The sequence below is a fragment of the Oncorhynchus gorbuscha genome, linkage group LG02, assembly GCF_021184085.1.
Source record: "Oncorhynchus gorbuscha isolate QuinsamMale2020 ecotype Even-year linkage group LG02, OgorEven_v1.0, whole genome shotgun sequence".
In the NCBI taxonomy this organism is placed as follows: Eukaryota; Metazoa; Chordata; class Actinopteri; order Salmoniformes; family Salmonidae; genus Oncorhynchus; species Oncorhynchus gorbuscha.
Genome location: NC_060174.1, coordinates 46508683 through 46522547, shown reverse-complemented (window position 1 = coordinate 46522547; position 13865 = coordinate 46508683). Strand labels below are relative to the sequence as shown.

Genomic DNA, 13865 nt, shown 5'->3' with positions numbered 1-13865 from the left:
TGTCTGTGCTCTTGTAGAACACCGATACCGATTGTTGGAGGACCACAAAAAGCCAAAACCAATTAATCGTCCGATTCCTAAAAATGTATTTGTTATAATAACAATTACAACAATACTGAATGAACACTTATTTTAACTTAATATAATACATCAATACAAATCCATTTAGCCTCAAATAAATAATGAAACATGTTCAATTTGGTTTAAATAATGAAGCTAACGTTTGAGTACAACATATGAAAGTTGGTGGTTCGTTTTAACATGAGACTTCAATATTCCAAGGTAAGAGGTTTTAGGTTGTAGTTAACATAGTATTTATAGGACTATTTGTCACGTTCTGACCATAGTTCTTGTGTGTTTTCCTTGTTTTAGTGTTGGTCAGGACGTGAGCTGGGTGGGCATTCTATGTTGTGTTTCTAGTTTGTCTATTTCTATGTTTGGCCTGATATGGTTCTCAATCAGAGGCAGGTGTTAGTCATTGTCTCTGATTGGGAACCATATTTAGGTAGCCTGTTTTGTGTTGGGATTTGTGGGTGATTGTTGCCTGTCTTCGTGTTCTCTACACCAGATAGGACTGTTTCGGGTTTTGCCACTCTTCCTACCCAGGAAGAGAGCCGTTACACTATTTCTCTCTATACCATTTGTATTTCATATACCTTTGACAATTGGATGTTCTTATAGCCACTGGAACAGTATAGCTTCCGTCCCTCTCCTCGCCCCTACCTGGGCTCGAACCAGGAACACATCAACAACAGCCACAATCGAAGCAGTTACCCATCGCTCCACAAAAGCCACAGCCCTTGTAGAGCAAGGGGAAAACCTACTCCAAGTCTCAGAGCGAGTGATGTTATTAAACGCTATTAGCGCGCACCCCACTAACTAGCTAGCTATTTCACATCGGTTACACTAGCCATTAGGCCGATAGGCTTGAAGTCATAAACAGCGCTGTGCTTTCGAAGAGCTGCTGGCAAAACGCACGAAAGTGCTGTTTGAATGAATGCTTACGAACCTGCTGCTGCCTACCATCATTCAGTCAGACTGCTCTATCAAATCATAGACTTAATTATAACAATAACACACAGAAATACGAGCCTTTGGTCATTAATATGGTCGAATCCGGAAACTATCATTTTGAAAACAAAACGTTTATTATTTCAGTGAAATACGGAACCGTTCTGTATTTTATCTAACGGGTGGCATCCCTAAGTCTAAATATTCTTGTTACATTGTACAACCTTCCATGTTATGTCATAATTAAGTAAAATTCTGGCAAATTAGTTCGCAATGAGCCAGGAGGCCCAAACTGTTGCATATACCCTGACTCTGTGTGCAATGAACGCAAGAGAAATGACACAATTTCACCTGGTTATTATTGCCTGCTAACCTGGATTTCTTTTAGCTAAATATGCAGGTTTAAAAATATATACTTCTGTGTATTTATTTTAAGAAAGGCATTGGTGTTTATGGTTAGGTACAGTCTAACACAATGATTGTGCTTTTTTCGCAAATGCGCTTTTGTTAAATCATTCCACAGCATTGCATTGATTATATGCAATGCATGACACGCTAGATAAACTAGTAATATCATCAACCATGTGTAGTTATAACTAGTGATTATGATTGATTGATTGTTTTTATAAGATAAGTTTAATGCTAGCTAGCAACTTACCTTAGCTTTTACTGCATTCGCGTAACAAGCAGGCTCCTCGTGGAGTGCAATGAGAGGCAAGTGGTTAGACCGTTGGACTAGTTAACTGTAAGGTTGCAAGATTGGATCCCCCGAGCGGACAAGGTGAAAATCTGTCGTTCTGCCTCTGAACAAGGCAGTTAACCCACCGTTCCTAGGCAGTCATTGAAAATAAGAATGTGTTCTTAACTTTTTATGGCTGCAGGGGCAGTATTAAGTAGCTTGGATGAAAAGGTGCCCATTGTGAACGGCCAGCTCCTCAGTCTCAGTTGCTAATATATGCATATAATTATTAGTATTGGATAGAAAACACTCTAAAGTTTCCAAAACTGTCAAAATAATGTCTGTGAGTATAACAGAACTGATATTGCAGGCGAAACCCGGAGGAAAAACAAAACAGGAAGTGGCTTCTATTTTGAAAACTCCATGTTCCATAGCCTCTCTTTGCTGGATTTAAAGGGATATGAACCAGATTACCTTTCCTATCGCTTCCTCAAGGTGTCAACAGTCTTCAGAGATAGTTTCAGGCTTTTATTTTGAAAAATGAGCCAGAACGATAACATCGCGTCAAGTGGTCACATGAGTTTTGCTCGCGCAACAGAATTTGGACAGCTATTGTTTTTCCCTCTCCTACTGTGAAAGACATTTGCGGTTGATATATTATTGATTATATATTTTAAAAACAACCTGAGGATTGATTCTAAAAAACGTTTGACATGTTTCTGTGGACATTATGGAAACTATTTGGAATTCGTGTCTGCGTTGTCGTGACCGCTCTTTCCTATGGATTTCTGAACATAACGCGACAAACAAGGTATTTTGGATATAAAAATAATCTTTATGGAACAAAAGGAACATTTGTTGTGTAACTGGGAGTCTCGTGAGTGAAAACATCCGAAGATCATCAAAGGTAAACAATTAATTTGATTGCTTTTCTGATTTTCATGTCAAAGCTTCCTGATGCTAAGCGTACTTAATGTTTTGTCGTGCAATCGATAAACTTACACAAACGTTTGGATTGCTTTCTCTGTAAAGCATCATTTCAAAATCTGACACGACTGGTGGATTAACACAAGGCTGAGCTGTGTTTTCCTGTATTGCACTTGTGACTTCATGAATATAAATATTTGTAGTAATATGTATTGAATGTAGCGCTATGCTATTCAGCGGTTGTTGATGACACTTATGCCGATAGGGGGATTGTAGCCATAACAAGTTAACTGAATTTTCATAGTTAAATAAAGATATAAAAATTTATTTAAAAAAATACAAAATTATCGGCAAAATAAAAAATACCGATTTCCGTTTGCTATGAAAACTTAAAATCGGCCCTAATTAATCAGCCATTCCGAATAACCGGTCGACCTCTAGTACATGCATGCACAAGCAGGCATTTAAGTGCCTTTTGGGAGTCGAGCAAGAGTCGACTCCAAAATTCCGGGAGTCTTTCACCGCTAGCTTTAGTTGGTGTGAGAAGACGTTACCATAGCAACCATTTTTGTTAGAGATCACAACCAATGTTTTTGCATGGTTGAAAGTATTTCATTTTTTGTCCTCAAATGAAAGAATGGCTATTTTGGCACCATGTCTCTGTGGCTAACCCCGAAAACTCCGGAGCAGGGCCAGATAGCCCTGGGCTAAGGTTGGTGCTATCCCACTTTCGAATGTGCAAGTGTGAACACTCGCTTAGCCCCGGCTAAAATCTCCCTTAGCCCAGGGCTAAGGAGACTGGAATAAGGTGCAGTGTGAATGCACCTATATTGATTTAAATCATGGGCTTGATCATTTCAGATTATATGTTGTTCTCAGACATCAAAGGTCTCCCCCACTTCCCTCAAACAGTGGCCTTTAATCCTTTTCAGCTCACGACATAAAAGAGAATAAGGTGGTTTCTCTCATACCAAAAAAGGTTCTTCTTTTAGGTTCTAGATAGCACCTTTTTTTCCCTAGAGCATGGCAGCAATGACATCCATACTTGGTACAATTAAAGCCCCCTCTACCACACTTCATTCAATGGCTGGTGCTTTGGGTGTATTGCAAAACATCTGGCCAAGTCCTTATCACCATGGGAAAATGTTGGAGGACAAGCCTCTGTGTTATCCAAGCTGCGGGGCCCAGTCTCAGTCTGGCACAAATGTCTGCCATTAGTGTGGTGTGGGTTTTTATTTTGAACAGCATCAGACTGAAGACGTGCTTTTCATTACTGGAGAATTAGCCGAGGCGATGGGCCTTGTGCCCTCCACTCCCTGCTTTCGTGAGAGTTGGATCTGCAGCATTCTCCTCAGATGCCAAGTTCCCACGAAAACACATTATCAAATTAGGCGGAACTGAGTAAAGTTGCTCAATTAAATTATGTCTAGGGAGGGGGTGTCAGCCTGCAATGAGGCACAAGGAACAGTTGGGTAAGTTGTTGATTTCTCTTTCAACCAGGAAGTGAGAATTGTTGTGTGAGTAACTTAGTTAGCCTACTCTCAAAAGCATTGGGGGATTAAGGGAGAGACAAAGAGCTTTTCAATGGATACATATGTCTGAAAGGAAAAATCCACCCAAAACCAATCATTCTTATCATTTACAGTGATAAATAACACTAATATGTGAGAACAATATTTTTGGTGAACAAAGTTTTCATTTTGTCGTTATAATGAGTTTGGTAGCAACATGTGAAAATTTGTTGCAGCTCAAGTCAACTACAAAACCCACAATGCAATGCTCTCTCCATGGGCTGGCTGGCTAGCTAACTAACGTAAGTACACACAATAATACCAAAGTCAATATCAGCATGTGATGTGCCTCGCAGAGTGGAGTCTGACATGCGCAACATTCATGCAACGGCACCATGCAATGCTCCCTAGACTGAAGAGGCAGACAAATAGTAGAAATAGCGCGGACCCTCTGTTAAATTACACTTCTCGAGGCAGGAATATTGCAAAAATATGATCAATGGCTCATTCGAGAGAAGGCAGCCGTGTTATGACATTGGCAAGTATTGAAATCTGACATGTTTTCTTGATCTAAAAGTGGTATTCCTATTAACTTCCAGTGTACTGAGAGCGACTTTATCACAATGCTACGTCATGCCGGCCGAATTACTGCCTGCTTGAACTGCAATAGCTCAGATACACATTAAAAACATAAAATCAAATCAAACTTGATTTGTCACATACGCCGAATACAACAGGTGTAGTAGACCTTACGTTGAAATTCTTACTTACAAGCACTTAACCAACAATACAGTTCAAGAAATATAGTTTAGAAAATATTTACTAAATACTAATAACAAGGCTATAAACGGGGTACTGGTACCGATTCAATGTGCTGGGGTACAGGTTAGTTGAGGTAATTTGTACATGTAGACTGGGGTAAAGTGACTATGCATAGATAATAAACTGCGAGTAGCAGCAGTGTAAAAACAAATGGGGGGCATTTGATTAATTGTTTAATTGTTCAGCAGTCTTATGGCTTGGGGGTAGAAGCTGATATGGAGCCTTTTGGAACTAGACTTGGCGCTCCTGTCCCACTTGCTGTGCAGCAGCAGAGAAAACAGTCAATTGCTTGGGTGACTGGAGTCTCTGACAATTTTTTGGGCCTTCCTCCGACACCGCCTAGTATATAGGTCCTGGATGTCAGGAAGCTTGGCCCCAGTGATGTAAAGGGCCCTATGCACTACCCTCTGTAGCACCTTACGGTCGGATGCCGAGCAGTTGCCATACCAGGCGGTGATGCAACCGGTCAGGATGCTCTTGATGGTGCAGATGTAGAACTTTTTGAGGATCTGGGGACCCATGCGAAATCTTTTCAATCTCCTGAGGGGGAAAAGCTGTTGTCGTGCCCTCTTCACAACTGTCTTGGTGTGTTTGGACCATGATAGTTTGTTGGTGATGTGGATACCAAGGAACTTCAAACTCTCGACTTAATGATGGTGTTGGAGTTGTGCTTAGCCACGTAGTCATGGGTGAACAGGGAGTACAGGAGGGGACTAGGCACGCACCCCTGAGGGGCCCCAGTGTTGAGTATCAGCGTGGCAGATGTGTTTTGTTGCCTGCCCTTACCACCTGGGGGCTGCCCATCAAGAAGTCCAGGATCCAGTTGCAGAGGGAGGTGTTTAGTCCCAGAGTCCTTAGCTTAGTGATGAGCATTGTGGGCACTATGGTGTTGAACACTAAGCTGTTGTCAATGAATAGCATTCTCACACAGGTGTTCCTTTTATCCAGGTGGGAAAGGGCAGTGTGGAGTGCGATTGAGATTGCATCATCTGTGGATCTGTTGGGGCAGTATGCGAATTAGGATGGGTCTAGGGTTTCCGGGATGATGGTGTTGATGTGAGTCATGAAAGCACTTCATGGCTACCGACGTGAGTGGTGCGGGCGCTAGTCATTTAGGCAGAAATTACCCTGGGAATCGATTGAACATCACTCAGATACACAAAAACAATAACATAAAAAATGGGTGAATCTTTACTTTAAGGCTCTGCTTATGTACGTTTATAACATTAGTGAAGAACGATAGCATTTACCACTGTGTAATAAACAAAATTGTGTCTCGCTACCAACCAATAAAAAGTTAGATTAATTACGTATGGGGGTGGTTATTTTTAACACCCAAGCATACACTAACCTGACATAGCATGAGTCAAAAAAGTGCATGAAACTAAAACCCCTACATACGGGTTTTGACGAGAAGAAGAAAAAACTGTCGGGGAGGTTCTCTTCTGCACTGTTCAACCAATCCAGTAAACGTGAAGGAGGAGTTAAGATGGAATGTCGCCTTGTTAACGTCCAAAAGCAGAAGTCTCGTCACAGGCTCTCTTTTTGTTGGGGACTAGGCAGAGACTAAGCATACACAAGCACAAGGACAACAAGCATGGCTTTAGTAATTGGATTTGTCTGCCAGTCCAATTGAAAGCCATTAAAATATTCCCTCAATAAAATATAGCTATTTTTAGAGATTGCCTTCAAACATAAATGTTCATGGTTGTGTTATTAATTTGCCAATCTGCTACCATATTTTCCCTTTAAAACATCTACTTAAAAAGACGACACTGGATTAACACATGTAATTAAATTGAAACTACAAATTAATTAAAAACACAAATAAAGATGGAAGAGGTACGCAGTTGGTAGAGCCACTGCAGTACTGAACTGGTGCCAATGTTCCCACTCAGATTGGCATGGAGGGGGTTTATTCTTGCCATTGAGGAAGTCGAGAAGGGTTTGATGAGGTAAATTGGATTGGGAGAGAAAAAGCATAGAGGATCAATCAGATTAAAATGATAGTCTCTCCAACCAATTAGGATTAGCCATCATACAAGGAGTCAAAGAGGTCATACGCAGAAGTGCATCACAGCCCATCCTTCAGATGCCAAAGTTAAGACAATATGTACAGTGCACTCTTTAGCTTAGCTATAACACAGATGGGCATATTCAGTAGTACAGAAATGTCCACCGTGAGACATATCTACCATAAGGGCATAGCAAGGGAATGGTCTAAACAAGATGTCTGTATTGCATTTCAGCATCCCTCAGTATAGATAGTCCAAAAAAGTATAGTCCAAAAAAGAAAAAATGCAGAGGAACCACCTTAAACACCTTAAGCTCACGAAAATTGATCGCTCCTACAGTGAGTCACGTGGCTGTGGCTTGGTATATAAAGCTTGCAGACAGGCATCGAAGCATTCAGTTACTATTCGATTGGTTGTTGGAATGGGCAAAACAAGTGACCTAAGCAAATTTGGGCATGGTATGATTGTCGGTGCCAGGAACGCCGGATCCAATGTCTCAGAAATGGCCGCCCTCCTGGGCTTTTTACGCACGGCAGTGTCTAGGGTTTCCCCAGAATGGTGAGACAAACAAAAAACATCCAGTCAGCAGCAGTCTTAGAGGCAAAAACAGCTCGTTGATGAGAGCGGTCGAAGGAGAATGGCAAGAATCGTGCAAATGAACAGGCGGGCCACAAACAGACAAATGACGGTGCAGTAAAAAACAGATATACCCTATTTACAAAGGCATTCAGACCCTTTGCTATGAGACTCGAAATTGAGCTCAGGTGCATCCTGTTTCCATTGATCATTCTTGAGATGTTTCTACAACTTGATTGCAGCATTGAAGGTCCCCAAGAACACAGTGGCCTTCATCATTCTTAAATCGAAGAAGTTTGGAACCACCAAGACTCTTCCTAGAGCTGGCCGCCTGGTCAAAATGAGCAATAGGGGGAGAAAGGCCTTGGTCAGGGAGGTGACCAAGACCCGATGATCTCTCTGACAGAGCTCCAGAGTTCCTCTGTGGAGATGGGAGAACCTTCCAGAAGGACAACCATCTCTGCAGCACTCCACAAATCCGGCCTTTATGGTAGAGTGGCCAGACGGAAGCCACTCCTCAGTAAAAGGCACATGACAGCCCGCTTGGAGTTTGCCAAAAGGCACCTAAAGGACTCAAGACCATGAGAAACAAGATTCTCTGGTCTGATGAAACCAAGATTGAACTCCGTGGCCTCAATTACTAACAGTCAAATCTGGAGGAAACCTGGTACCATCTCTACGGTGAAGCATGGTGGTGGCAGCATCATGCCGTGGGGATGTTTTTCAGCAGCAGGGACTGGTAGACAAGTCAGGATTGAGGGAAAGATGAACAGAGCAAAGTACAGAGAGATCCTTGATGAAAACCTGCCCCAGAGCCCTCAGGTCAACAGACTGGGGTGAAGGTTCACCTTTCCACAGGACAACAACCTTAAGCACACAGACAAGACAACACAGGAGTGGCTTCGGGCCAAGTCTCTGAATGTCCATGAGTGGCCCAGCCAGAGCTCGGACTTGAACCTGATCGAACATCTCTGGAGAGACCTGAAAATATCTGTGCCGCAATCCTCCCCATCCGACCTAACAGAGCTTGAGAGGATCTGCAGTGAAGAATGGGAGAAACTCACCAAATACAGGTGTGCCAAGCTTGTGGCGTTATACCCAAGAAGACTCGAGGCAGTAATTGCTACCAAAGGTGCTTCAACAAAGTACTGAGTAAAGGGTCTGAATACTTATGTAATTTTTCTGTTTATGTTTTATACATTTGCAAATATTTATAGAAACCTTGTTTTTGCTTTGTCATTATGGGGTATTGTGTGTATATTGATGAGGGAAACAAATATTGAATTCATTTTAGAACAAGGCTGTAACGTAACAAAATGTGGGAAAAGTCAAGGGGTCTGAATACTTTCGGAATGCACTGGGATAGGTGTGGACATCTGAAGGGTGCAATTAAAATGAGAGGGATTGGTTAACTTTACAATGCACTTGGAGTCCAGTACAAAAGGAAGACGCTATATTGTATATATTGCATCTTAATGTTTTCCACAAGGTCCTCCAACTAGGTGAGGGGTGGTAAAAAATATATATATAAAAAGGGGATTAGAAATTATGCAAGTAATGTTATTTGATAGACTAATCTGTCTGCTAGTTTCATAGCTGATCTATCCCCACCCCCAAAAAAGAAAGAAAAAATGCAACAGTTTGTCCCCACTCTCCTTATCTGTCAGAACGATCTTCTTGACCCTAACCAGTCAGGCTTCAAGACGGGTCACTCAATCGAGACTGCTCTTCTCTATGTCACAAAGGCTCTGCCACCCTGCCAAAGCAGACTCTCCTCTGTTCTCATTCTCCTATATATATCCGCTGCCCTTGACACCGTGAACCACAAGATCCTCCTCTCCACCCTCTTTGTGCTGGGATTCTCAGGCTCTGCACACTCTTGGATTGCATCCTACCTGGCAGGTCGCTCCTACCAGGTGATGTGGAGAGGAATTGTGTCTGCACCACGTACTCTCACTATTGGTGTCCCCCAGGGCTCGGTTCTGTGCCCTCTCTTCTTCTCTCTATACACCAAGTCACTTGGCTCTATTATATCCTCACATGGTCTCTCTGCGGTCTCGTCTCTAAAATCACCACACAATGTTACCAATGACTGTATATATAAATGGACAAAGCCATCAATCACGTGACACCATTGATTTCAAAGTGAAGAATCAATAGCGCATTGAAGCCAAATGAATTTGGTTAAGATGGCGTCTCATGGAGGCATAACATGCGCAGTTTGAGCTATTCCAGTAAGTGACGTTGCAGGCTAGCTCAGTACTGCCCCCTCTCATTGAGTATATCAAGTTGAAGGCCGACCGGGGTACTGCAGGCTGCTCTTAGCAACTGAATTATCCTTATAACTTCTGTGTGCAGCTTTTAAATAATCTGTTCAAGGACATACATCTGGTGTATTAGAACTAATTACTGGTACCAGGATTGTCTTCCAAAATGTTTTTATTGACCACGAAGATTGCCATTTTTCCATGCACTATAATGGGGGATTGTGTTTTCTGCTAACAATGCCTACAGTGCTGCGTTTGGCCTTGTACTTCAGTGGTTTCAATGACAGGGGTCAGTCGTTCTTCCATGAATGAAACAAATGAAAAAAACATATTCTATTTGTGTGATCTACTACCTCAAAATGTTGCCTTACATATCTCAAAGTGTTTAGATAGTATCGACATTACAAAATAAATTGTGGCAGGAATGGCTTCCATAGTTTTACATGGCCCAGTGCAGCAGTCAGGTGTGACAATTTCTGAATGAAACATTCTGTTACTAAAACTCAATAAAACAAGTCTCAAATATAAGGATATTTCTATACATTTCAGCTGTTTCAAAAAACACTGCTCTGCTATTACCATTTATACCGCAGGAGTGTTGAGCTCAACGAGACAATTCTGTTTATACTGCCTTGCTTGCAGGGGGGCAACTGTTGGGCAAGTCTCATGCACGACCTCCGCAGGTAGTGCTGGAGACGTTTTAATTTAGCAAGTTTACACAACAGTATTGTCTCTTGAGAACTTCTCAAAAATATCCCTTTGCTATTGTCAATGTAAAAACTGTCTTAGCTGCTTGGGCCCAGTGGCTCAGATTTCTTCCAACCCAAAGCCATTGTTAATATTCAAGTGTGGTCAAAGATAAGGTCTCATATGGAAAGAAAATCAACAAAGGCAACTAGATATTATGGATCAAATTAAAGAAAATGTTCCAATAATAACATTAGCCAATAATATTAGCCAACAAAATGCTAAAAAACTGATACGGGAGGCCCTAAGAATACATATTTTCTGTCTGGACAACAAGTAAAAGTCTCTAAACAAAAAAAATATGAAATCCAATTCCATGAACAGGCAGAGAGTGCTCTCAAAGACTTCAATGCAAGCCGCCTACGCAGTTCTCAGAAGCTAGACAACCATTGTGTAGATTACATACCACTGATTGTTCATGGCATCATATGATACCAGTATAGCATACAATGCTTTAAACAGGAGGAAGAGCTTCGAGGAGTGAATAGCCTCTAAGCCCACTGAAACACACGTTTTTCAGCTCAGTGAAAGGCATTGGCATATTAGCTAATTTCACTCACAGTGGTCATGCTAAACTTATTTCTTAGGAACAACACTTCACTAATACCTGCTTCTACAATGTGGTTAACAACAAACAGTAGCAGGAGATATTGGCTAGGCCTATCTACCAATGTGTGTTTAAAGGTCTTGAGTAGTTTTAAGCAGCTTGCCGGGTGGTGTGTGATTATCCTGCTCGCTACAGCATTAGGGAGCAGTGCAGCTGGTCAGGCAGGAGCATTCGGGGTGAAGGACATTTCTTCAGGATGGAGTAGATGATGTGGCTTAAGAAGATCAACCCAAGGCCCTCTCAATTGGCGACTACAGGCTCTGGTGAAAAACCATGGCCCAACATACTGTACATACTGTGTTTGTCTGCCCTTTTTTTAATAAGTGTGTTATTACCAGGGGATAATCAGCATATTACTTAGCAGTGATTATTGGATGTTAATGTTTAGCCTAAATCACATAATTAACAGGATCATAAAACAACCCTAGTCTATTTAAAGTAATGATCAGTCCTAGGCTGGAAGAATAGGTTGGGAAGTGAGATGTACATTTGCTGACGTTATAACTGGACTGCACAGTAACTAGCTGAGAACAGAGCAGATGCTGATATGGATGGAAGAGGAGAGATCGACTCAGGCAATAGGACTGAAAGGAAGTCTGTATTTTACTGAAATACACGAATAACACACTCAAGAGGTAGCGTGAGTCATGGCCACAGAGACAATAAAAGTCCCTCTGTCATGAGTTGAAGCTGTTTAACCTTTTGATCCTCTCTGTAAGTACTGTGGGTTTGGCCCTTCAGTTCCTGGTAAAACCAAAGCACCATATATAGGCTATTTAAAAACATTGGAAACTTTTAGTTGTAATTGCCATTTATACACATGTAATATGACAACCTCTGTTTACAGAATGAGTCTCATGGAAAATGTGCATTACCTAGTTCCTGTTATTTTGTTCTCCAGCCAGGGAAGTTTAAATAGAAACAGAAAAAACACAGACCATTTAACTAATGGCTCTACAGTCATTCGTCTAGCATTGGGGGCAGTTCTTTTAAATCTACAACAGAGAAAATGTGTCACTCCAATCGCTAAATTGAAACTCTAGGCAGATTGAATGTCTAGGATCCATCTTCAAAATATATATATATTTTAATTTAACCTTTATTTAACTAGGCAAGTCAGTTAAGAACAAATTCTTAGTTACAATGAAGACCTAACCCGGCCAAACCGTAACCCGGACAACACTGGGCCAATTGTGCGCCACCCTATGAGACTCCCAATCACAGCCGGTTGTGATACAACCTGGAATCGAACCAGGGTCTGTAGTGACATCTCTAGCACTGAGATGCAATGTCTTAGACCACTGCGCCATTCAGGACCCGAAACATCATGATGTTTGATCTCCAGGAATGTATGAAATTGGCCTAAATTACTTTTGAAAATATAAGGGGCAACAGTATGAAAATGTCAAGTTATTGAAATGTCAGCCAGCTGTTGTGATCTACTTAAAAAAATTAAAAAAACATTCGTTGCATAAGCAAGCATAACATGTGAATTAATCTCCAGATTTATGAAGTGGAAGTTGTTTGGGAGAGATTTGTCATGTCGCACTGTATGTGAAAGCAATTTACTTTCCCTGTTGAATGATTTTTTTTTTGTATTAGACATAACCCTTTTTAAAAATATATATATTTTTCTATTCCTGGTTCGTGTTAATTGGAACATACTATAATAGAAGAATTACAACTCTGTTAGTACACCGTTTTCCACTTTTCCAATTAGTTCATTTTAAAAGGTTTATCTCTATGACCTCAAAATACTTGCAAACGGTTCCTCCCCCACATCCATGTGTCAAAACAGCAGGGGTCACCCCAACAGCGCCAAATGTTTAGAGCAAAGATAAAAAATGCTTTCGAGGAGAAAGAAAGCCACTGATTTGCCATTGCAATCGGTATACACTCGTTGCCACCATGGCACTTGGCACAATATCAATTTATAGAGAGCAAACTATATGGCAACTAAGACAGTAAGAAACAACTTAAGGTCCTCAAAAACCACAACGTCGTAGACACATGCGCTCATTTTGAATGAAACATCACATTGCTTTAGGTTCGTTCGAAAGACCATAACCGCAACAGGACTTCAAAGCAAAGCATTATTTTTTTCGAAAGCAAAACCAATAAACATGCAGTGGGCGCGTTGTATAAGCGGAAGTTATAAACATACAATTACTAAGTTGTACATGTTAGTAGTTCAGTTATCGCGAGCTGTGGCGCTACATTTGGAAACACGGAAAGTATGTTGCATACCACAACAAACCCGGCATAAGAATGGCCAATTCGTAGATATAATTGCGAAATACTGTACCTTGTCGACGCAACTCCCGTAAATCCATGCAGCAACTTGTCCACTTTTCACGATGTTCCGTCGTTGCCCAACTTGTAGGAAGGACTGCTGTGACGTTGAGGGATTCTATGGAGCGGGGGAAGAGAGGAGAGAGATCATGGGAGGATGGAGGCGACTGTTTTCCTGAGGAGTGCGGAGGGGCTCAATGGTAGACTTCATGCTGAACTCTAGTGAAGACGAACATTTTTTGCTCTCCTTTATTTTACATCCACCTGTAATAATACGATTGACACAATGTATCAGCTTATCAATTATACAATGTATCAGATACTCAATGTAACACGAACAGTTGAATCACTTTATTTTGATGGTGAACTCAATAGGGCATTTGAAGAAATTGTTTTTATTTCTAAATACTG

The 13865-nt window shown here is 41.3% G+C and overlaps 1 protein-coding gene across 1 annotated transcript in view; it reads right to left on the bottom strand.

Annotated features, from left to right (window-relative positions):
* The window catches only part of LOC124003128 (solute carrier family 45 member 3-like), a 51719-nt gene extending 38103 nt beyond the window's left edge, over positions 1-13616 (bottom strand). Inside the window, exon 1 of the mRNA XM_046311195.1 lies at positions 13468-13616. The gene's annotated coding sequence lies outside the window, so the exon portion shown is untranslated. The remainder of the gene's footprint in view (positions 1-13467) is intronic.
* Positions 13617-13865: the final 249 nt, after the last annotated feature.